This window comes from Equus asinus, chromosome 6 (genome assembly GCF_041296235.1).
Source record: "Equus asinus isolate D_3611 breed Donkey chromosome 6, EquAss-T2T_v2, whole genome shotgun sequence".
NCBI classification, from domain to species: domain Eukaryota; kingdom Metazoa; phylum Chordata; class Mammalia; order Perissodactyla; family Equidae; genus Equus; species Equus asinus.
Window position 1 is genome coordinate 35,034,685 of NC_091795.1, and position 26,409 is coordinate 35,061,093.

General features: G+C 38.0%; 1 protein-coding gene across 4 annotated transcripts in view; it reads right to left on the reverse strand.

Moving 5' to 3' along the window:
• CTNNA2 (catenin alpha 2) overlaps positions 1 to 26,409 on the reverse strand; it is a 1,089,024-nt gene that overhangs the window by 1,046,537 nt on the left and 16,078 nt on the right. The window lies entirely within an intron of this gene.

Here is a 26,409-nt window from a genome sequence, read left to right on the forward strand (position 1 = left end):
ATGTTTACATATGTGCTTATCCACATAGACGTAAACACTGGAGATTTTGCACAATGCTGTGAAGCGAGCATTAAATTTAAAAACAAAATCAAGCCAAAGCCTCACCAGGAAAATCCTAAGCACAGCTAAACAGGTAATTCAACTGAACCAAAGTTTTCACTTAATTAGGTTTAGTATCACAAGAAGACACTCACAAAAAATAGGTGTGAATGCCATTTGAAGAAGCCAAACCACGTAGACACAGCTGCAGAGCAAACACTTAATCTATACATATGAACCTACGGTGAGAAGAAATAAATTATATGACAGATTCTACAGTCACACTAGTTTATACGGAATATGGCACCATAAGGAAAGCCATCATTTTGAAAGCAAAAAGACAGTCAGAACTAAAGAATTGAACATAATTTTCCAAGAGTTTAATATCTTCCATAACAGTCTTCCATACCCAGGAAATAAGTGATTTACATTTCAGGTAAAAGAGTTCAAACGAGAGCATTAGAAAGCCAATGAATTTAAAACTAAACAGGCAAATTATAAACAAAGGTCACTTTTTTAAACTAAAGAAACCTAAAAAGTGAATTACATTTAATCTTCAAATGTGCATCATTCCTAGCTCCTCCAAGATGTCTCTCACGGATATTGGCTTAAATTCCAACAACAGAGCTCACCCACCACATTCCCTTCCCAGTTTCTGATACAAAGTGCTTCTCACTGATTACCAAGGACAATACAGATCAAGAAAATAAACACATACATCAAAATTAAGAGGGATACCGGAGGTCCTGAACTCTCCTCACCGGCAAAGGTTTTAGGTTAATAAGAAGAGAAAATTCAGTCATTACTTAAATTTATGTATCAAAGTCTCCTATGAGCATAATAAACATAAAAGTGACCTATTCTCTATTTCCATCCAGGAGAGTACAGGGAAAAATGAGCTTAAATTGCAGCAGCAGCAGCAAAGATTTAGGTTAGATATGAGAAAGAGTTCCCAAACTAGGAGTGCTGTTAGGTTCTAGAGTTGTCTGCCAAAAAGGCTGTAGAGTTTCCTTCTCTGAAGAGTTTTAAGAATCAGATAGGGGGCCGGCTCCGTGGCCGAGTGGTTAAGTTCACGAGCTCCACTGCGGCGGCCCAGGGTTCGGATCCTGGGCGCGGACATGGCACCGCTCGTCAGGCCACGTTGAGGCGGCATCCCACATCCTACAACTAGAAGGACCTGCAACTAAGATATGCAACTGTGTACAGGGGGATTTGGGAAGATAAAAGAAGGGAAAAAAAAAAAAAAGATTGGCAACAGCTGTTAGCCCAGGTGCCAATCTTTGGAAAAAAAAAAAAAAACGAATCAGATAGACTGCACTCCTGTAGGGTGACTTAACCCAGAAGACAGAGAGAGGTAAATTCAGCCACTCTCAGAGGTGCTTCTGATTTTATTTTACATACTTGAAAACTAGGTAAGACAAGAAAACTTTTATGGACTGCCCCTAATAAAAATGAACATTTCCAAACACTGCTGTATCATTTAATCCTTAAAATTAGTCTATGAGATATGTACAATCTCTAGTTTCCAGATTTAGAAACTGAAACTCAAAGAGAGGCTACATAATTAACATGATTAGGGGAGTCAGCAGTTAAAGCTAGGTTTGCTTGGCTTCAAATCCCATTTCATTGCACTCCTTCACACATAAGACAACAAGGACTGTTAACACTTGGCTTCCTTTACATTGACAGATAGCTAGGATATCAGAGGCTGCAGGGTATCAGAGGCTGTTTCAGACCTTCTGAACATATACTCATCATACATCATTTCAGTGCCCAGTTTATGCACAGCAATGTAGCTACAAATTTGTCAGGAGACTAGTTTCAATACAACCACAAGAAGAAGCCATCATCATCATGTATGTTCGAGGATACCTTAGACCAAAAAGGCAGTCATACGTTCTACCTTTCGAATATCGTAAGTAAAGTGCTAGTTGGGGTCAGTACACACAATGTTGCATTTTGCCATGGAGGTCAAGGTCGCCACTACAAATCTTCTGTGAACCAGACAGAATCACATGAAGGAAAATCTCTGATCCTCAGCCATGGGCTCATCTGCACCCCTGCCCAGTTCCCCAGCAAATGCATAAACCTTGTCAATGATGGCAGGTTAAATGAGAGAGATAGGAGGGATCGTTATAAACCTATTGTCTTAGTCCCTGCAGACTGCTGTAACAAAATACCACAGACTGGGTAGCTTATAAACAACAGAGTTTTATTTCTCACGGGTCTGGAGGCTGGAAGTCCATGATCAGGGTACCAGCATGGTCAGGTTCTGATAAAGGCCCTCTTCCAGTTGGCAGACTGCCAATTCTCCCTCTGTCCTCGCATGATGGAAGGTGCGAGCTAGCTCTCCAGGGCCTCTGTTATAAGGGCATCAATCCCAATCATCAGGGCTCTGCACTCATGATCTAATCACCTCCCAAAGGCTTCACCTCCTAATACCATCACACTGGGCATAGGATGACAACATGTAAATTTGGGGGAGATGCAAACATTCAGACCATAGCATCTATCAGTATTACTAGAAAAATAACTCCTAGAACCTGTTCTATTAATGATGAGTCAGTAGAATTTTCCATTTATAGAAAGGATAAAGTACTGCTTAATCAGAAAAATAAGGTAATATTAAGCAAGGATGACAGTCTTATTCTCTTTGAAACTTGAAGTTAATGTGTTTTGACAATAATTGGATTCAAAAAAAGAGACCTTTGCAACAATTGTAATGGACCAATTTATAGAAGCAAGAAGGTGTCAGAGCAAGTGAATTGCTTAAACTTCAATGAAAAATTAAACTCTCAAAACTGCCAACAAAAAGATTTACATTTTTCACATTGGTTTACTAACTGAGCTCTGTCTTTGAAAGAAGCTGCATGAACTCTTTCTTTAGTCAAGGTCAGTGGTTAACACAGTGAGTTGTGTTTGAAGTAAGCGCATTTCCCTTATCTTCAGACTATTATTATATTAGTTGACCTTGGCAAAACCTAATGTGAAATACTGTTGCCAAGTGGAAATGACACATAACTAAGAAACTCAATGCTCTAGTCAGAATTCTGTCATAATACAGAATATGGTTTAATATAAATCTGTTTCTTACATGAAAAGAAACATTTTTAATAGTATCTAAGAATAAAATTGTACATTCAGACACAATTCAAATAAAATAGAGCAGTTGCAATGTTAAAACAAGAAATTCCTTAAATGAGATGGTTGATTGCTTCTTCTAAATTAGTAATAAACCCATATTAATTATTGAAAATTACAACATGAACGGGAGCTTTTGAAGTAAAACTCTCTTGAGTGCTTAGTGTGATGTCAATTTCCCTCTCATCTCTCCCTCCCAGCACTCCACACCTCTCCATTCAGAGGGACACTTGAGAGAAAGGTCCAGAGTGCCAGCTCAGGGTGTTTTCTCAGCTACTCTATACTCCAATGCAAGCCTTTATACAACACTTTTTGCTTTTGAGAAGGCAAAAGAAAATTTGCTAAAAAAGAAGAAAAGAGACAGGAAGGAGATTTTTGTTTTTGTCACTTCCACAGCTTAAAGAACTGTGTTACTTGCACTCCAGTTTGCATACAAAAATAGGACTCACAAAGGAATGGACACTAAGGTGAAAAAGAACACTACACTATGAGTCTGAGATGTGCTCCAACCTCTACTAAACTATTCACCAGCTGGGTGACACTGGATCTCAGCCTCTCCAGGCTCTTAGTTTTCACCTCTAAAATGAGGAAATGCAATTATACGATTTCTAAATGGTCTTTAAAACATTCTGCTGTTAAATATCAATAGGTTTAGTATCCATTTTGCTCTTCGGATTTCCCGTTTCGGGCCTCTTTTGGACAAGTTAGGGCAAGGCCACAGATAAAAACAACAAAAAGAAAAAGAAAATCAAGACCATTGAAGTATCACCACATTCTTCAGTTATGAAATAAGAACAATAACCCCATTTTTGTGGGGCTGTTTTGAGAAGAGGATTAATTTAGATAAATAGGGCGTCTAGCGTAAACTGACGCTTTTTATCAGGTGACCTGAGCCTCCTTTCCTTAATGACCTGTTTTTTGCTTTTTAAGTAGCATTTGTATAGGAACCTGGACAATTAAACAGAAGTTGTATCCATAATCACCAGGCTATTTGATTCTGGCAGTGGGTATGTCAAAACCACCTTAATAATTAAATACATCAGTCCCACTAGAAAGTAACATTTGGAATTAGCCCCGGGCTGATGTCAGTGTTCTCTGCAGTACAGTGTACAAAAATTATATTTTAACATTATGTAGCATATGTCCTCTAATGCTAAGAATCTCCACACATACTTTTTTCCTTTAAACTATCTTAGAGGAGATATTTCCATCAATTAATGCAAACTAATGTTGAATGATTTTCCTCAAATGATGCTGCAGTGTCATTTCACTTCAATATATAGGAGGCTATTAATATTGTTTCTAATATATATTCTCAGCCACTCAAACAAGTTTCATCATGTAACATCAGGCACTTATTTGGGCCAGCAAATAAGTGACAAGCAATTCTCCATTCGCTTTTGCTGAATGTAGCAAAGATTTATGTTAACAGTGACATACTGAAGAATCAGACAGCAGATCAAGTACAGTCATTCAGCAATCAAAATCTATTTGCAGGTATACACTAACAAATAGTATGAAATATTAAAACAGACATAGCTGTAAGAGCAAGTTGCAAATTTCTCCCATTTCCTAAAGTAATACTAATTTCTATTCATTTAAATGTCGCTCATTGATTTGAATGATCTCATTATCAGAGATCCAATGGACTCCATTCCTTTACTTTTGAGGCAATGAACCTATAGTTAATGTTCTCTATAAAGGCCATTAGGTTTAGTAGGAAGCACACAGCAGTCCTTGGAGGAAGAGCCAGGTTCCAATTGTCAATCTCCCATTTACAGGCTAGTGACTGTGAGTAAATTAGTTTACCTGAATATGCCTCATTTTATTTATGCTATAAGGACTAAAGGAACACAGTCAGAATCCAAACAACGCTAGGATCCATAATCTTGCTCACAATGTGTGGTATTTGGTATAAAGAGCTACTGAATGAATGAATTAATGAATGAATATTGTGCTCAATGATGTTATGGTGATACTACAGAGACAACATTTGAACATTTTGATATTTGACCTTCTCATCCATGTTATTTCTTAACTTATATTTCATAACATCCTGTTATCACAATTTGGCTATGGTTTTTGGAGTGGATGCTGTGGTTTGCTGCCTAGATCTCCTTTTTAAGACCAAAATACTCATTTCTCCAGATTGCAGGAGAGATGTCTATTGGTAGTCTACATCTGAGTTCCTCTCTGGAAATTGTCTTTGACTGAAAAGAGATGCCTTGCCAAGCTTATGCTTTCTCCCCAGAAGAAGAGTGCATCCAGTGACTGGTCTATCTAGGCATTCAAAGATCTCATCCTTTTAGCTCAAATAGAACAACTCTGAGGGACCATTCCAACTTTAGAGCTCCCAATGGGATCAGCTGAGGACCAGTCATTTAGAAAGCAACCATACAGTGTAGAAAGGGGCAATCTAGACATTTTGAGAACTATTACATACTAAGTACAAATTGACACTGGTATCTAGAGACTGAAAACATCATTATGCCCTCCCCCTATTAGAGTGGGGATATAAAGGAATAAGGTAATAAATGGAGTTCCAGCCCAAGTCTAGCTCATAGTGGGTTCGCTAGGTCTATGGATCCAGCTAGAGGTCATTTTACTGATCCTTGAAAGTGTAATTGAAATGAACAAACTTGTAGACAGTAGAACTCCCAGTTTGACTCAGTGTCCTTTAAGGTAAAACTATCAGAGAAGCAAAGGTCAAGCAGAAGTCTTGGATATTGCCCTCCTCCTTGATCTTTCAAGGTAGTATATCAAAAACAATATCTGCTAATAGTGGGAATAGCAGAAATTACTGTGAGCCTTAAAGACCTCAAAGATCGAAAGGATCCAGGGGCGGTGATCCCCATCATATTCGCATTTAATTCTCCAGTCTGGCCTCTACAACAACCATAAGGCTCCTGGAAGATGACAGTAAACTGCCACGCACTTGACCAAGATGTAACCGCAACTGCAGCGGCAGTGTGAGATGTGGTGTTTTTATTAGAACAGATTAACAGAGCCTCGGGTGCACAGGCATTGAGCTAGTGAATAGACTCTTTACTAACTACGTTCAGAAGCCATTCATATTTACATGGGAAGGAAAACAGCATACGCTTCTAGTCCTGCACTAGGGTTATGTTAACTCTCTTGTCTTCTGTCACATTAAAGTCTGAAGGGATCTTATCCATCCTAGATGTTCTGAACATGACATTTGTCCACTATGTCAAATGAAATGAAATTAATCAGACCAGATGAGCAAGAAAAGAACAAAATGCTTTGGGTTCTAAAGGAAGCATAATCTGCGCTTATAAATACTGCCCTGCCCTACATGCCAAGTGGCATGGTAGTTAAGAGAACCATAGGAACTGGATAATAAAGCTCCACCAAAACACATTTAAGTTCTATTATTTTGAAAAACACTCTGCTGGCCAAATCAGGTTTCTAATGCCTATGTTATAATATCCTTTTTTTAATGAGTAAACTGAGATATATAAAGGAGAATTTAAAATTATTAGGACAAAATTTAGTCTTACCTAATTTTGGGATGGGTAATCAGAAGTAGGTGTGAGTTCTGAAACATTAGTATATTTTGCATGACCTATGGATGCAGAGTCTTTATATTACAACATATCTTCATCAGAAGGAACAGCCTTTTCTTTAAAAGACATTCCTATGCAGGTTGGCAGCACTGGGCGTGGCTCAGAGAGTGGGGGTCAGGGGTGACATGGAGAAGGCTGCAGCAGTTGGCCCATGGCACATGTGAATCAAGAGGTGAAGGCACTATGGGGCAGCCCAAACTAAAATGATCCTGGCTCAAGAGGAAGTGAGTGTTGCATACTCAGGTCTCTCCCCTTACTCAGGAAATCACTATCAAGAAAGAGGAGGAAATAGAAGCTGAGTTATTGACTGTCTAGTTCCAGATATGGGTGACCTTCAAGGATGTGGTTGTGAACTACACCAAGGAGAAATAACAGCTGCTGTACACTGTCAGCAGATCGTGTACAAAAATGGGATGCTTGAGAAATACAAGAACTTGACTTCCTTGGGGCATCAGCTTCCCAAACAGATGTAAATCCTCTAGTTGGAAAAGGCTGAATAACCAGGGTTGGGAGAGAAAGGAATTCACCAAGAGCCCTGGCCAAATTCAGAGGCTGACTTGAAATTAAATCATCACTTTTCAATAGTAGCATTTCTGAAGATAACTCTCTGAGATTAAAATGGAAGAAATGGTAAGGAATGATTTCTGGTAACTGTTAGTAAAATCTGGAAATGTAAAGACAAGTTGGACAATTATCAGGGAAATGAGGAGAGACATTTGAGGCAAATTGCATTCACCCAAAAAATAGTACTTCTTAGGAAAGAGTCTGTGAAAATGGTAAATATTGAGGAGATCACATGCTTCCTGCTCAGCTAGTGCTTAGGTGGTAGCTCTGTAAATATGACTCATGTGTTAAAAGTCTGAAACACAATTTAGTTTAGTGAACATCAGGAAACCTATGTAAGTAAGAGTAATAAACATAGTCAAATCTTTTGTTAGAACACTCACCTTATGCAATTTGCAAGAACTCCAGCAGGAGATAAACTCTACAAATGATAGTAATAACACTTTCGCTTATAGTACATCCCTCGATACATATGAGAGCATAAATAAAAAGAGAAGCCAAATTAAGGTAAAGAATATACAGCTGGAGTTCTCCCTACATTAATATCACAGAAATCATACAGGTGAAGGACCCACGAATGTAAAGAACGTGAAAGTATGTGGAAAAGCCTTTAGCTGCTTCCATCACTTTTTTGGCACCCTGGAGAACTCATACTGGAGATAAATTGTACATATGTAATCAGTGTGGAAAATCATATTTTATGGCCATGGGCTCATACCAGAGATAAATTTTATGAAAATCCTGAATGTGGAAAATCTTTCAGACAGAACACCCACCTCATCATGTATCAGAGAACTCAAATAAGAGGGGGCCCCTATGAATGCAATAAATGGGGGAAGTCTTAAAGCCAGAGACCTCATCTCACTTGCATCATAGAATTCACAATTGGATGAAATCATATAAGTGTAAAAATTGTGGGAAATACTTTAGTTGAAACCCTTACCTTTTTTCACATCAGAGAATCCATGCTGGAGAGAAATCATATGAATGTCATGATTGTGGAAAATTCTTCAACCAGAGTTCTGCCCTTATTTTGCATCAAAAATCCATATGGAGAGCAACTACATAAATGTTAGCAATGTTGGAAAGACTTCATCCAGAAAAATAACCTTACTAAGCATCAAAAATATATATTGAAAGAGGCCTATAAATATAATCAATATAGAATTCTCTTCAGCCAGAATTCTCTACTTATTTTACTCTTGTAATGGCTTTAACCTTATTAGGTATCAGAAAAGTCACACTGGAGAAAACATGTTTAATATATTAATATGGAAAATTAGTCACCGAGAGCAATAACTTTATTTTGCAACAAGAAATCATTCTGGAGAGAAGCTTCATAAATTTCATCAAAGTAGAAATATTTTAAATCATGTTATTACCCCTAATGTGCAGTAGAGAACTGGTCCTGGAGAGAAACACACACACACACACACACACACACACACTACATTTTAGTACACCAATACATCAGATTTCTTCTTTTCAAATATTCAATAAACTCCTACAAAAGTATTTGGCCTGGGAGCATTCTTGACCAAGCCTTAAGGCTCAGATCTGAGAAGGAACCATTAAGGAGGCAAGTTGTTGCTGAGAAATGACCCATCTTCATTATCTTCTTCAGAAAGATAAATAAATAAAAATGTTACTGTAGGGAGCGTTGCTGCTGAGAAGACTAAAAATTGTATATGGTTCTTGCAACAAAAAGTTGGGAAATAATATTCCAGTAATTTAATATGCAATTGTTTACTTGACTGCTCCCCCTTGGGATACTTAATAGGTTTCAATCTGTTATATGTGTCTTCTCTAAAGCCACATTTTGGCTAGCAGCAGGGAAATTAAAGCAATCAAAGTGAAATACATTTACACTACTCTTATTATACATTTTAAAGATATCTGCATATGGACAAGAATTGAGAAAACATCTATAGATAAATGAACAGAAGAAATTTAGTCAATAAAGGGATTATAAGAAAGTTTCATTTTATAGTTTACTTGGAACTACTATAATAATACCTTGAATAAAATTTTAAATATTTAAAAAACAATATTTAGCTTGTCTACTCCAAGGTCAAGGAAGCTTGGATACAACTTTCTAGGAAATCTTCCTGTGACTTCTAAGTTGTTTTAGGCCTTAGTTAGAATGCTACTCTCTGCGACATGGTTTTAAAACCTCCTGAGAATTTAAGAACACAGTAATTCTCTGTAATTTGGGACCTAGAGAAAATATTGGACAGCTCAGGGAGAGGGCCCATTTTCATGGGAACATGTACCAGGACAATATTTATAGTAACTGTGCTCACGTGATAGATACAACCCAGCGGTGTAAGCTGCCCTCCCTTCTTCACTTAGTCGTTTGTCTTCAAAAGGAAAACACAGTTAAGAGGAGAGACCTGAGCTTAACCGCCCAGGTTGAAACTCCCCCTCTTCCCCTAACTAGGTGGGTGATCTTGGCCTTGTTACTTAGTTTCTCTACCTGAATTACACACATCCTCCTTTCTTAAATAGGGATACTAACAGTACTTATCCCCAGGATTATTGTACTAAATGAGTACATGGATAAACAGCTTACAATAGTGCCTGAGACACATTAAGTGCTTTATAATTACTAGCTGTGTTTATTAATATTATTATTATTGCCCTAGCCCAATTTAAACCTGCCTGAGTACTTACATGATCTCAGTGAACTTTTACTTCACTTCCAGTCACACGTTTTCTCTCTCTGCCTAAGTGAGGAGTTAGTAACTTGGGAGATCCCTGATTCTAGGGGGTGTGTGAATTCACTTCTAAGGATCAATAAACCACTTTTAATATTATTTTTAAAAAGAAAAAAGAAGAGACATTCCCCAACTACAGAAAAGTGTTGTTTTCTTCATTTCATCATTTTAGTGTAGATATTTAAGGTGTTTGATGTAGTTTGGATACCAGGTCAGCTGCTATGACAAAAGCCAACAGAACAAGGGATTAAAGAAGTTTTTTCTCTCTCATGTAACAGTTGGAGTATAAGCAGTTCACACTTGATACGGTTACTGCATGTCATGGACCCAGGCTCCTTCCATCTTATTGCTCCGGCATCCTCAGTTGGCAGCTTCCATCTTGTGCTCAAAACCCTCTTAATGAGACAGGAACCAGTCTAACGAGACACGATTGTCCACAAGCCTCCTGGCCTAACAAGATAAGGTCCCTAACCAATCAGCAAGCTAGGAGAATCAGACAGAGACCACCAAGAACTACATTCTGCAGCCTTGGGACTTTTCTAGGCTTATACATGCATCCTAGCACCCAGGAGTCCACTGAAGATGACCCTAGCCCCATTACCATAGTAAAACTCACACCCAGGAGTGGAGAGCTAGCACAACAATGATACATGCATTGCATGTGGTGGCATGTCCAACAACAGTGCAGGTGCAAGAAAAATCCTGCCTCTACCTGCGACGACAAGGTACTCCCCAACCTTTGCCTAATAAAAGCCCCACAATCCCACTCCCTAACAAGCTGGTCACCTGTCCAACCTGCCCCTTTTCTTTCTCACTGGCTCCCTTCTGCCTCCCTCGTGCACAAGCTAATAAACTTTTACTGTTCCACTCCTGTTTGTTGTCTCTCTTGATTTCTACCCTGGGAGACAGTAAGAACCCAGTGCACCAGTAACATCACCATAACTCAACCCAGCCTGTGTGCAGCAGGAAAGGGGAAATGGAGGCAAGCCCTGTGTCTCTAAACACAGGGCTTGGAAGCAGCACACAGCACTCAGTTCACATTATGTTGGACATAACTTAGTCAGTGATCACCTCTAGCTGCAAGGGAGGCTGGGACACGTATTGTGCTTGCCCAATTCAGGGATTCTATAACTAAAGAAAGGATGTGAGGCGCTGGCCCCGTGGCCGAGTGGTTAAGTTCGCGTGCTCCGCTGCAGGCGGCCCAGTGTTTCGTTGGTTCGAATCCTGGGCGCGGACATGGCACTGCTCATCAAACCACGCTGAGGCAGCGTCCCACATACCACAACTAGAAGGACCCACAACGAAGAATATACAACTATGTACCAGAGGGGCTTTGGGGAGAAAAAAAAAAGGAAAAAAATAAAATCTTTAAAAAAAAAAAAAAAAAGAAAGGATGTGAGAATGGGTATTGGGGCTAACATGCTGTCTCCCCAACAGTGCTAGTTTGTGAAGCTCAGTTTAAATATTACGTAGATATTTGGAATTAGGGAAAAACCTGAGTCTCCATGGTCTAAAAGATTCATATTGATGTTACACAGTTTAAACAAGAATTCACAGTGGAAACTTAGCTACAGTGTTGCAATATATGACATAATAATATTCATCAAGGCACAGGATGAAATTACTAGCCTCCTAACATTATTGAGGGGATTAAGTGACATATTGTAACTAAAGCAACCATTCTTGGCCCCATGAAAAATGCATTGTCTTAGTGTCACCATCAAATAGCTCTGAAGCTATATACATTCCTACTAAGTCACTGAAATTTAGTCTAGCTGTGTCCCTGAACTATCAAAACTGCTTATCAACAAAGCCACGTGAACTTCTCTATATCTTCTATGCCATGGAAGACTTCTTTGTAGTGGCATCCAATCTAGGAACCAGGAGAGTTACCTTCTAATCTCAGGAACCTTCCCACTTGAGGGAATGACTAAATTCAACTTTGGCCCATTCCCTTTATCCAAAACAATTTGTTTCAACTGCTTCACTTACAAGAGGAGTGCCATATTTATAGGTTCTCATGCCAAGAAAGTCATCGTGTGCTATATCTCTTAATCTCAAGAGGTTATAGACTGACTTTTCTGGACTTGGCCTATAACTTAACTGATGTATTGCAACTACTACGCCATCCATAGAAAAATTCCCAGGCCTGCATCTTTCTGACTCATTTGTTAACTCTGCCCCGGTCCAAAAACAACAGTTGCTTTTTTCTACTTTAATGTTTTTATAACAAGGAATTTAAGTTGAGGGCTTTTTTTTTATTCCTTGATATTTCCAAATTGATGCTAATGAAATTTTGGTGTCATGATAAAGGTATAGGGTCAACCTGGCAAAACAGATAGGCATATCATGTTATTTTCAGATAGTTCTACAATATTGTGTAGCTTATAAAATCATTTCCATTACAAAATTGCATTTTCATATATGGTCATCAATAAAGTGATCTGTTCATTTGCTAGTCAAGTATAAAATTAACACATTAAAAAAGATCCAACAGGTGGATGGAAGCAGTTGAGTTATTGAAAACAAGTTGGCACATTGAAAATGGTCAAAACAAGGTAGTCAAAATAACAAATGAGTCAAAAAATATTTATTTCCCATTGCTGATTTTATAACTAGCCAGCTATAGATGCCTACTTTATCTTTATAAACAATAAATATTCAAATGAAGAAAATATTAAAATTTGCACATCAGCCTTCTTAGGAAGAAAGGTACAACAATGCTTCTTATTGCAATGACAATTTGACTTCATGTTTCAAAGTAAAAAAGAATCTTAATGATCTTTTAGAGGATATTCAACCCATAATGACCTCTTCTTTGTCCTTTCTGGATATCATGGTTTTTGTTTTTTGGTTTTTTGAATGAAGTTTTACAAATATTTTGACAAAACTTCACAAATCTGTTTTAGTGGAAAAATATGAATGTGACTAAGTAGCAAAAGTACGTATTAGAGATACATTATTTTTTAAATATAAAATCAATTTAAAAGGTGAATACAACTTTTTTAATTGTTCATAAAACAGCCAGGTCTGTTTCAGACTATTAATTTAGCACTGTAAGCTAAAGTATGTGAAAACATTGCCCAAAAAGATACACAGAGCAATTATAAATGGTTGAAAGGGAATTAGAAATTTTTAAAAACATAGGAATTCTATTTTTTTTTTTTTTAAAGATTTTATTATTTTTTTCCTTTTTCTCCCAAAGCCCCCCGGTACATAGTTGTATATTCTTCCTTGTGGGTCCTTCTAGTTGTGGCATGTGGGACGCTGCCTCAGCGTGGTCTGATGAGCAGTGCCACGTCCGCACCCAGGATTCGAACCAACGAAACACTGGGCCGCCTGCAGCGGAGCGCGCGAACTTAACCACTCGGCCACGGGGCTAGCCCCAGGAATTCTATTTTTTAAATGGTGAAGTATACACAAAAATGATTTTACTATTAATTAAATTTACTAAACTCCTCCATATTTAGATTATTTGATAAAAATTCTTAGTGGCACATTAAGGACAGAATTGGATCATGATGAAAAAACCGACAGTTAAATATAAAAGAAATGCTCATTTTTGACAGTTTTGACCAACTTACTAGGAGACAGTGAAATTGTCTTATTAGAATAAATAAATGTGTGTAAGATTTCCAAAATTAAAACAGCTAGCTTCTATTTGAACATTTGTAAGATAATAATTCACTGATAGTGTTTCAAGTACTATGCTATGAATTTTATATGCATTATCTCTAATCCTCAAGACAACTCTGCAGGTTGCTATTACCTCATTTTACAGATAAGTCAATTAGGCTCAGAAAAGCTTATTAAATCAGCCCAGTGCTAGTGAGCAATGGAGCTAAGATTCGAATCTGGTAATTTTCACCCCAAAGCTCAAGGCATACAAAAAATAGAGATACTCTGGGGCCAGCCCCAGTTGCCTAGTGGTTAAGTTCAGCACGTTCTGCTTTGGTGGCCTGGTTCAGCTCCCAGGAGTGGACCTAAACTGCTTCATTAGTGGCCATGCTGTGTTGGTGGCCCACATACTACAAAACAGAGGAAAATTGGCACGGATGTTAGCTCAGGTTGAATCTTCCTCAGCAAAAAAAAAAAAAAAAAGAAAAGAAAAGAAAAGAGAGAGAGAGAGATTCTGTTTCAAAGTTTGCAACTTAATTTCCATACTTTGAATTCACAAGAACCAAAAAAGTCAAATAATAAACACAGAAAGGAAAAGTAAGTTTTGCTGCTTAAGTTTGCAAAACTCTTATCATAAAGAATCCTAGGTAGAATAGTTATTTTAGGATGAATCTTTCCCTTTTAACATCGGATAACCTAACAGTACATTTTGTAATATAAAATTTCTTTCTTTCAACATTGAAAGGCTGACAACAATAGCCCATAGAGGGGGATGAAAAATGGGGGCTAATACCAGCACTCAGAAATTGCAGCAGGCAGACAAAACCCTTCAGGTCATCATGGCAGGTCTAACAGCACTGAGAATGTTCATGCAATATACAGTACTTTCAGTCTAAAAGGCCCGGCGTATTTCACTCTCTAGACATATAAAGTTTTTTTAAAGCTAAAGAAAAAAATTAGAATGACAGAAAGCTTTCAGTTGAATAGCATTATTAGTTTTCTAGCATATGAAAAATTATCACCACAAGTACCAGGTGAAGTATTCCACAAAAATTATCAAGATTGGGAAAATGCAAATTTTAGATGTTCTCAAAGGTACCATTCTAGTAAGCTGAGGCACTAGGCACTCTATTACCTATTTAATCCACGTCTAAGCCACAAGAATTTGGGCTAGATAGTGAATATGTTCACTCTGTTACTAAACATATCCTCTAGTATATACGTTTATCCTCATCATAAACTTATAAGGTTGAAAATGTTGACAAAACATGCATAGATAAGCACAGTTACGATTTTACACTTAAAACTTAAAGAAATATTCCCTTAAGCCATGTCTCATGGACATTTTACATGGTACAAAATGTCAAATCGCATGCAAAAAAATCAAAACTCTTTGATCAATACATTAAAATTACACATTTAATCACGCCAATCAGAAAACTATTCGATGAAAGCTACTCATTTCCTACTCTCCAGACATCATTAAGAGGCTTGAAGGGACTGGCCGGTGGTGCAGTGGTTAAGCTCGCATGCTCCTTCATCCGCCTAGGGTTCGCAGGTTCAGATCCTGGGCACAGACCTACACACCGCTAATCAAGTCGTGCTGAGACAGCGTCCCACATAGAAGAACTAGAAGGATGTACAACTAGAATATATAACTATGTACTGGGGCTTTGCGGGGGTGAGAGCGGGGGGAGGAAGATTGGTAACAGATGTTAGCTCAGGGCCAACCTTCCTCACCAAAAAGCATACCTTTAAAAAAAAAAATCTTTATGGAAAAAGTGTTCTGGGATATCAGTTTAAAAAAATAAGATGCTTGAAGCAGCTTCTTTGGTCAAACCTGTGCTAAGCAGGAAAAGCCATCAATACTAAAAAGTATTCAGAAAAAAAATAAATAAGTCCTTGATGAGATAAAGGGTGTCCAGAAACTACACAAAGAAAACTCAACAATCTTTTTTTAAATTTATAAGTGAGTTCGTTAATATTTAAGAAAATTGCATCACATATGATTCACTTATATATTTACCACAAAAATATTTACTTTAGCTTCATTGTAACGAAATCCACTATTAATGTACTAGTTATGAATATATAACCATCATTTAAAAATTCATTTATACTGTGAATCAGCTAAAATAATGGAAAGCCGCCTTGTGTAAAGCAAGCAGTTCTCATGCTATACTTTAGGAGACTCCACAGAAAAGATCCCAAAAGAATGCAGTGAAGATGAGGATACTTTTGGCTGGGGAGATTTACAGGGAGGACAGTCCAAACAGAGACGAAGCCAGCTCAAGTACGAAGCTTTGCTTCTGTTCTGTTGATTTTAAGGGCATATATTGTACTTACTCTGCGGCAGGCACTGTTTTAGGCACTTTACAAATAACAAGCTTTGGATCCTCATAGCTGAGAGAGTTGAGGCACAGAGAGGTTCAGTAACTTGCCCAGGCTAATAAGTGGCAGAGCCATAGAGTCCACACCCTTAACCGCTAAGATGCGCTGTCTCCCTTTGAATGGTCCAAAGCTGCCCCAAAGATTTGACTGCTATTTCTGCATTCTCTCTTGATCTCGCTCATTTCCTTTTGTGATGCAGTTATAATTATTATTTCATGCAACAAATATTTATATAGGCTCTTGGGAAACAACAGTAAGCAAAAGCAGACATAGCTCCGGTTCTCATGGAGGTTGCAGTCTGGCGGGAAGGAGAGGCATTACAGAATAATTACACATGTGTGTGTATAATTGCTAATTATGATTAAGTGCTATGAGAAAATGACAGTTTCTCTCAAAGCATGTGAGAAGGAACCTGACCCGGCCTGTGCAGTCGGGGAAGTTTTCCTTGAAAGGTGAATCTAAGCAGGAGCTCTAAACACGCTGTCATTAACCAGATGAGAAGTGGAAGAACTGGAAATTTACATTCCCCCTAACTTCCATGCACTTGTGGCCAGCCTCGTTTATTGATGTGGGACTGAGAGGACAAAGAGCTCTAATCCACATCTCAGGGACTTTCAAATACTGCCTGGTTTGAGGGGTCCATAAAAGTATGATGAGAGGGGCTGGCCCGGTGGCATAGCAGTTAAGTTCATGTGCTCCACTTCAGCAGCCCGTGGTTTGCAGGTTCAGATCCCGGGTGTAGACCCAGCACTGCTGGTCAGGCCACACTCTGGCAGCATCCCACATAAAATAGAGGAAGCTTGGCACAGATGTTAGCTCAGTGACAATCTTCCTCAAGCAAAAAGAGGAAAATGGGCAACAGATGTTAGCTCAGGGCCACTCTTCCTCACAAAAACAAGTATGCTGGGATCACAAGATTAGACAACTGAAGGCAAACATAGTCCAACTGGGTGGCCAAGGTAGCATTTCCATATCTCCTTGTTTCTGTCTCTCCTAAGAAAGTCCCCTATTACTTATTATGATAAGGATAAAAATAGGAAGGAACAGGGGCTGGCCCCGTGGCCGAGTGGTTAAGTTCGTGTGCTCCGCTGCAGGCGGCCCAGGGTTTCGTTGGTTCGAATCCTGAGCACGGACATGGCACTGCTCATCAAACCACGCTGAGGCAGCGTCCCACATGCCACAACTAGAAGGACCCACAACGAAGAATATACAACTATGTACCAGGGGGCTTTGGGGAGAAAAAGGAAAAAAATAAAATCTAAAAAAAAAAAAAAAATAGGAAGGAATTATGAATAATGCTGGATCCTGAAGAGGGACTTTAGTGAAAGCTTAATTGTTTCAGTTGTCAGAATTAACATTAGCTACTTCCATGGCACCAATGGGCCTCATAAGGTCAAAAAAAAGCCTTCTGTGAATTAGCCTTGACAACTTTATCCCAAGGACTCAGGACCACAAAGATCACCTTCTGTTACCTCTAGGATTTGAAGTAGCCTTCTCTAGGCCTCTTTGCACTTTCTGAACACTCTTTTGAAATGTGAAGGCCAAGAGAGTCCACAAGAAAAGTAAAAGTTTGAACAACTACGAATAGAGCAGAAAGGCTACTTCCTGCCTTTTGCATGCCTCACTCCTATTAATATATTTCCCCATAGTGTTGGTTCTGTTTTTTAATAACGGCACAACACTGCTGACTCACAATCACCATATGGTCCCCTTGGACTCCCAGGTCTCTGTCTGCTGTACTTGTGCCTGCCTCGTTAGTCTTTTCTTAACCATTATCTGTGTGATTATTTGGATGGCTTCATGTCTAAGAGGAATCTGGATTTATCCTTATTGATCTTGATTTTGATTTTAGCAAATCACTTCTCCAGGTTATTCCATTCTTAAGCATGCTGTCCTCGTCCAGGCCCTCATAAGCCCTCACGTGACTTACTGCAAGAGCCCCCTAATTGATTTCTCTGCCACCACCTTTCCCAATTATGATGCTCTCAGCACTGTCATCATGTCACGCTTCAGACATTAGAACACATTAATTAGACAGCTTCCCCTTGCATAGAAATGAAGCCCAAATCCCTTAGAACAGCATTCAAAAACCTCTATAATCTGCTCCCAACCTTTTTCTCACCAAACTCTGACCCAAAATGTCTAAAGTATAAGCCACACGAGACTCCTCACCTCTTGACAACATTCTCTGGGCTCCCTTGGTTTGCTCACGCTCTCCATTCCTCTAAGAATGCCACCATTCCCAGCCCTACCCCTACTTCCGCTCTCAAAATCTTCTCAATATTAAGGTCACATTCCATATTTCTCCCATTCACCCCAATCAGCATGTCTTCCTATCCTCTGTGCTTCCAGAATATTTTGTATCATTATTCTAATCCTGTAGTTTGTCAGCTATTCTAAGGATAACTAAATACCATGGCAGGAGTAACCAACACTGGCCTGCTCAAGTTCTCAAAAAAAAATAGGAGATTAGGAAAAAATATAATAGTTTTAGACTATCAAGGTACAGTAAGTATACAGTTCTCAAAAATACCTCTTCCTGATACATCGTGGTTAAAAGTAGACTCAGACAAGCTTTTTTTCTCTTTTTCCAAATAATCTTCTTTAATTGCTACATAACTACTGCTCTAGCATCATCTTTCCAGAAGCTGATACATCCACAATTTTTAGTTTATAGAGTTAAAAAATTTGTTTTTTAATTTGTGTTCTCCCTTACTTGTTTTTTTACAAATTATCTTGGTATTTTAAAGCACATTTTTGTGATCCTGGCTGGTCTTATAGCTGTATATTGAGTAAATGGACCTTAAATAGCAATTCTCTCTTGTGGCATGAACATGGTCACCCATTTTTTCTACCAAAAATTGAATCAATAATTGTTATATTCTCTTATTGAAGAGGGCTGAACTAAACCACACATGTACAATGATCCTAGATTTCAAATTTGGAGTATAAAATTATAAAACCCTATTATCTAAAACCTTACTGGTATCGAGGTAAGTTGTATGCATAACTTCCTCTTGACAGGAAAAGAAAGATATAGTGGGTAACTCAATAAATTTGTGTTGAATACATTATTATATTCTTCTAGGATATAAATGTAACTAACATGGTATTTATGGTATAAGAGCAAAAGTGGTTCTGATGGTTCCCAAGTTTTATTTTCACACGATGTGTGTAACAAATAGTCTTTGCTGCTGGGGGAACCCTTGAATTTGAGCAACAATGATGCCTGATTACTAAAATTGACTTGGTTCCTAAGGGAAAAACACCTTATTTGCCCCACCAGGAAGCCAGTTATCTTCTACTCAAGTTGGATTTTCCTAAGGTCAGATAAGTGATTCCTCTTACCACCACTAGAAAATGTGGGAAAAAAATCCCAAACATAGACACTGGCACCATAAGAACAAAAGGATACAAGGATTAAATGTGATGCAAGGACATGAGAAAGAGCATGATGTGACAGGAAGGCAGCAACAGAGCATGGAGCAGACCGTTCTGAAAGAAGAGATGGCAAAATCCAGAAAAGCAGAAATCTGGGAGAAAGCACTGAGAAAGAAAGTAGGCTTATAAGTATTTTGGTTCAAGGGAATGCTAATTTCTAGAAATGGTGGTCATTTGATAGCAAGGCAGATTGGTGAATAAAGTAGGTCAAATCACTCAGTTAAGAAGTCATTTTCTCAATTCACCAACAGATCTATTTTCAGTGGGCTTTTTTGTTTGTGTTTTTGGGGGGGCTTTTTTTTTTTCCTTGAGGAAGATGGTCCTTGAGCTAACATCTGTTCTGGTCTTCTTCCATTTTTTGTATGTGGGATGCCACCACAGCATAGCTTGATGAGCAGTGTATAGGTCTGCACCCAGGATCCGAACCCCAGGCCACGGAAGCAAAGTGCACAAACTTCACCACTATGCCACTGGGCTGGCCCCTCAGTGGGGTTTTTTTGAGCCCTCTACATGCACCTAAAAAGGGGAGAGACACTCCTGGAAGGAATGGCCAATTCAGCCAACAAGGACAAAGTGAGGTGAGCAATATGAGAACCCCAGGGGAAGAACAAAAGGCAAATAGGAAGACCAAGAGACACAGATGTCTACCAATAAAATCCATGGGGCCAATGTGAGGAGGACGAGATGAGCTGAAAGTAAATGTGTGTGTGCACACACAACCCTCCCTCCACACACATGCACACATCTTCCTTGGAGATACTTAGGTGCTTATGCTAATTTAATCACTTAGAAAACCTGCTACAATTTTTATCTATATTGAACAATATTATTAGTCAAAAACATTTAAGTCACAATTCTGGAATTGTAAAATGGTACTATGGTATCAGGAATAACTGAATCTTTTTGGATCTTACCATTTCACTATGGGGCTGTATATCAGCTAGGATGGCCTACTGGGGAATTAGGTTGATTGAATCTGCCCCCATTTTCCCTACCAATCTGGATAGTGACAAACCACAGAGTTTGCATCTTAATAGCGATGAACATTTAATTAAAAGCAACAGAACACTGATCATGCTCTCACCTGATTAATTCCACCACTCAGCTCTTGACAAGTTAAACTACAAAAAACCTAGCTGCTCAGGAAAGTGAGGCTAGTGATATGACTTCAGGGATGGTATTCTTTTCTAGCTCTCTGACTTTTTGGCAACTTCTCTTCCCCTTTCAGTAGACACTGCTCAGTGCCCTATCACCTTGGACTCATCATCCCAGGTGTGGCTTCTCTGAGAATTATCTATCCTCATTGTGTCCCCTCAAGAAGCCTGGGTACCATCTAGTTAACATGGTAAATGCCTAAATCAAGAGAGAACTTGAGAGCTGTTTATTTATGAGTCCTTCGAGACATTTCAACAACATTAGTGATATCTGATGGCAAGGAAGGTCTAATCATGATAATTGGGTGGACGTTTTCTCAACTCTTCAACAGAGCTGACAACATGCAGGCATACAGGAGCCTGGAAGAAACAGAAAACAAACATCTTCACCAACACACTGTCACTATCTTTAATTCTTTCTGGAAATACCTTCTGAGTGCCTTGTTTTTCTCTCTCTTCACATTTGATCTCTCTTGAAATTCAAATTCTGCTAGCATTTATAACTAATAATAAACACTGTTTATTCAAAAAATAAATATCTATAAGATTATGTCATTGGACAATAAGGAAAAAATCTAAGAATAAATGACTCAGAAAGATGCACAACTGCAAAATGTCCAGTTTTATGTTCTCTTTGTCACAACCTTTTCCTGGTTATAAATGTTCCTTTTTCCTGATTATAAAAGCAAATATGCTCATTGAAAGAAAGTTTTTTATTTTTTCTGAAAGTAGTATTTGAGGCTTTTTCTTTACTGATTTGTAAGAGTACACTAACTATGAAATAGATTAAGACTTTGTCCATCAGATATTTCAAACTGCTTGCATGTATAGTTTACCACTTTGTCTATTTTTTTTTCACTATTTAAAAAACTATGCCATCAGGGCCAGCCCTGTGGCATAGTAGTTAAGTTCAGTGCATTCCGCTACGTGGCCCAGGTTGACAGGTTAGGATCACCAGTGTGGACTTACACCACTTGTCAGCCATGTTGTGGTGGTGACTCACATATAAAGAGAAGGAGGACTGGCACAGATGTTAGCTCAGTGCTAATCTTCCTCAAGCAAAAAAAGAGGATTGGCAAAGGACGTTAGCTCAGGGCTAATCTTCCTTAGCAAAAAAAAAAAAAAAAAAAAAAGTATGCCATAGTTAATCTATCAGGTGTTTAAATTTCTTTCTTTTTTATGCTTACAAAGGCCCTCCCTACTCAATATAAAATTAAATAGTCATGTATATTTCCTTCTAGGTTGTTTTTGGAGGAGCTTTTCACAAACTAGTTTCTCTATTAATTTTTACCAATTTATTGGCTATAATGAGATAACATAGAAAAATTCAGAAACAAAAAAAAAAATTTCTCCAAAACCTGATATTTTTGAAAAAGAGCCAGTAATGACACAAATGAAAAGTCACTCAAAACATAATTGAGAAGTTATCATAAAGTCATGAACAATGTTTATATTTGAGAAATCAAGAAAACAAGCAAAATATCAAAAACGAAAAAGGCTCAGAATGAAAAAACTATCAATACTAGAACAAATGCATCTGTGGCTAGATGGTCATGGGTTAAGAGTAGCAAAAGTTATTGTAAATCATTTTTTATAATAAACTAATTTTCATCTGTATCAGCTTATAGAAGAAAAATGCCTGTTCACAAGTTTCTATTCCATGTCAATTAAATTGAATAGAATATCTGTGGTTAGCATGACAGTGGAGAGACTGGGTATAAACAAGCACTGCGGGAAGCTATATAAACTCATCCAAGAGTTACGGTGAACAATATGGCCATAATCACCAGAGCCTTCAACTCAGTATCTGTACTCAGGATTCTTATGCTCATTTTTTAATAGAAAGATATGCACCCAAAGGTGTTCCTTTCTAAATTGTTCACAAATGAGAATCAGCAATAACCTAAATGTTTTAAAATGCAATGAAATATGTAGCGACACAATGATAAAATATACATATAGCAATTGGAAACTATTGTAAGTTTTAGAAGTAACACAAAACCATATGCATGCTATGGTTACAATCATGCTGAAAATACACGAGCAAGTCTGAAAAGCAACACAGAAAGGCCACCAACATATGCCACAACGGTGACATAAGGGTTAAAATTTATCTCTTTAGAAAAATTTCTTTGACTATGAGATTATTTTTGCAACAGAAATAATTAATAGAAAGCCTTATAAATGCTTCAGATCAGTATTTCCTCTTGTGTACTCTGCAGGATGCCAGCTGTTATTCCAGTAATTTGGGCATGGGAGGGCAAGCTAGTAGAGGGTTTTTGGCCAAATGAATATAGGATATCCGGATGTATGATATTTAAATGCAATTCAACTGTATTTCATTGTTTGCTTTTTGGGCTGGTTGTTTGCCTGTTTAATGGCAGAAACTATCAAACACCATTAAAAAGCAACAACAAAAAACTATCATTTCCTGTTTACCTGTCAACAGAACTCGCTTTATATGAAGTACTGGTCAGGACTAGTATCCTACAGAAGACACCTTCATCATCCTCCTCTAGACACTCTGAAGCAATTACAGACATATGGCATCATTAAGGTCTTAATCAGTTTAGGAGCCATTTTTGTCACTCGTCATCTATGTCATAATTACCAAATTGTGCATTCTTTAAGATACTCTGGTTGGAAAAATGCAAAAGTTATGAACTTGGTAAAATTATATAGACTATGCAATACAATAACTCATGGGAACTCACTGAGGTTTTTCTAATTCTCAAAAAATAATTGTCTTATACTTTTATATACTGTAAAATTGACATTTCCAAATACACCGAAATTTATATAACTTTCTGTTCACTTCATGTCTGAAGAGGGTTAATATAGTTAAATTGAATAAGTTTACTGAATTACTCCCATATTCACTAAACATACACTAAATTATGTGACATATATTGAAAGGGATACTTAGATGAATAAGGCTTACCCCGACTTTAAAGACATTCACAATCAAGTGTGTAGGCTGTGTGGTGGAAGATGGAGCCACGGCAACAAACACACCAATAACTCTAAGACGAGGTAAAACGTAAGTGGGATACAAAGAAAAGGAAATAGAAGTTAGCAGGAGAATGCGATGGAATCATTTTAAGGACTCAGACACAGGTTCATCAAGAACGGAGGATGCATACCAGGCAGACAGGAGAAAATGAGTCCCAGGTGCCTGTGAAGGAGAAAACGGGTATATTTGAAGAGCAATGTCTTGTACTTGCCGGGCAGAGGGCTCACTTAGGAGAGTATGAGAATATCTTTTTGGAATATGAGCTTGAGTTTGGAACGTGGGAGCTCTGAGGGGCAGGCTAAGGCAATCAGATTTAGTTTGGTAGCCACAGAAGCACATCAAATGTTTTTCAGCAAGGAAAATTAGAACTCTGAAAAACTAATCTGGTGCAGGTGTGTGTCAAGATTAGGGGATGTAACATTAGAAAAATGACACTCAGGAACAGAGAGAGAGAAGAGATTATGTGACAGGAGGACAGTACAGAATTAAACAGCAGCCTAGAGGTTTCTGGATGGTTCAAAAATCTGTCATCAGAAACCAGCAAGAGGAGTTTAGAAAGTCCAAATGTCAAGAATAGTCAATGATGGTAAAAACAAAAATCAATTACTTAACCAGAGGAATGTAGTCAGGAAGGAAATTTTAAAAGTATTGAAGTACATTCAATGAATACATCTAGACTCATCTTTAAATTTTAATTCTATCACAGTAGTATTATTGCAAAATAACACAATCATAATATACATTTGGCACAAAAGCTAGAAGGACATAAGGCAAGAGGACATTGTCTCTCACCCTGCCAAACTCACTGGGGTCAGAAATCTCCAAAAAGCTTATTCAAGCATCTTAGGAAGTCACTCTCTTAATCCCTAAGGCAGAATTACTCCCTGGGGATTTGAGTCCACCTCTATAATTTTGTTTCCTGAGACGAAGTAGGTTGAGAGAACAACATTAGTTTATCCATTAATTCTGTCCATTTCAAAAGAAGTGGAAGAGAAATTGGTTAGCTCAGTATCTTCAAGCACACCATGACACGGCAGTAAATTCTTGAGACTGGAGAAGTCATTTACCAAATCCAGTGTATGTGACAGATTTCAGGAAAATCCTTTAGGCATTTTCAAAACTATTACTCATTCGGAGGGCTAATATCTAAAATATTTACTAATATGATTTGAGGACTTAAATATCATGTTTAGTAACATGTTCAGTAACACCCCTGTGTGCATATTTATGTGTCAATACTTAACACGCCCTGCCTGTCTCGGACTTTAGGCTATTGCTCCTGGACACCCTGTTGCGTATTATTGCAGGCATAAAACAAGTGTGCAAGGAGACTGTTTCTGTTGCTATGAAAATATCATTTGATTTCCTAATTAGTAGGTATATAAATGCAAAACCATAACATTTGATTATTTCACAAGTTTGGCAACCAAGTCTATTGTTCACATCTGAGGACAAACCCTTATGTTTTCAACAGTTTTGTTGAAAGTAAAAATTAAAAACTTAACCTGCTTGCATTTTAACGCTTATAAATTGACTTGTACACATGAGAAATGAAAGAATGGAACAAGGAACATACATAAGTCATTTATTCTTCTCCTTAAGCAAGATATATGAAAATATCTATTTACGAACAAATAAAATCAAGTCATGACATTAACTTTGCAAAACATTTCTTTAAATCATAACTTCCTCTAATGGCTATGATTTACAAAAGGTGATTATAATTACAAAATCGGACTTTAGCAATCCATCTGTTATATGAAGCAAGGCATAACTGACATCTTTCCTCGCTTCCACCAAGTTTTGTCTAATTGGGGTTTTGCAATAAGGTAGAAATAATAGAAGTTATGCAGAGGAAGCACAAAATTTTAAAAAGTGGTAAAATTATAAAACCCACTGCTTTCCACCTACTCTGGGACACTGATTCGCCAATGAACTCCGTACTCAGGATGTTTTCCCATATAGAACAAAGCAAACTAAACTAAACCCTCCCTTTCTACTCCCCACTTCCTTGCCTTCAGCATCCAACTCTGCCAAACGTATTTGGAAACACACAGCTTCTGATTTCTCTCTTTCTCATCACTCCTTGATTCAATACTATTTCAGATTACTGAGCTGACTACTTGTCTGAAGCTACTTTAGCAAAGATAAACATAGGATCCACTTATTTAACAAAGACAGTGGTCTCTCTCTAGTCTTTACCCTCTCTGATCACTGAACAGTATCTGGTGATCACCTTGCCCCTCCAGAAACTTGGCAAACTCTTTCTTCTCACCTTAGAAAAAGCTGAGGAAAATCATCTAATGGAGTACTCACCTCTGCTATCTCCAGTCCTCACAAGAAAATCATGAATGCTCTGCACGTGCACAGAACAATGGTCGAAAACACACTGGCAGGGGCCAGCTATATTGAGACGTGTTTCCTCTTTACTGATAAACTGCTTCTGCTAGTTGTATGGACACTGTTAGTGCAATATCTTTGTTTTTGATGGAGACGTGAGACATACTCCTAACAAGAGACATGGCTTCTTCCTCTTTTATTGGAAGCATATTTTGCACAAACCACTAAGCTCACAAGAGTTAGTTTGGCAAGATTCATTTTTAAAATACTAATCACGCCAATAATTGATTACTGTAAGATGAAAAATGTAACTAGAAGGAAAATTCTGCTGCCTTAAATATTAGAGATCAGGATGAAGAGAAACCAAATCTAACCTCCCCCCACAGCCAGCCTTCTAGGCAAAT